Source organism: Plasmopara halstedii, assembly GCF_900000015.1.
Source record: "Plasmopara halstedii genome assembly, contig: Scaffold_650, whole genome shotgun sequence".
Lineage (NCBI taxonomy): Eukaryota > Oomycota > Peronosporomycetes > Peronosporales > Peronosporaceae > Plasmopara > Plasmopara halstedii.
The window spans coordinates 1006228-1006648 of NW_020187567.1; positions in this window are offsets into that span (position 1 = coordinate 1006228).

A 421-nucleotide genomic window follows, 5' to 3' on the forward strand; every position below is an offset into this window, starting at 1 on the left:
CTTCAATAGATCACTGGCAATAATCTCATGTTTCTTTTTTCTTCATCAAACATGTGGATATCGATCTTTTCCCAAAACATATCTTGAAATTCACCCAGCAAGCAAGCAAAGAAGTCATTGAATGGAATTCCTCCTACACCGTTCCTTCGAGACGAACAAAAGATTGCATGTGCGACCATATTCTCGAAAATCTTGTAGTCGTTAGTCACAGCTTTCGTACTTTCATGGACAGAAAATGTTTTTGTCACTGCGAAGATATACCTCGTTGAGTAGTTCTCGAGAGATTCGAGGTCAAAGTAGCTTGGAAACAATTTTCCCACCCAATATTGCGAGATACAACAACATGTCTTCGTCGATTGCCGAAAAGCAGCATGTTGGTCTCCAGCATTTTGGTCTCCAGTATATATTGCCCGTTTTCAAC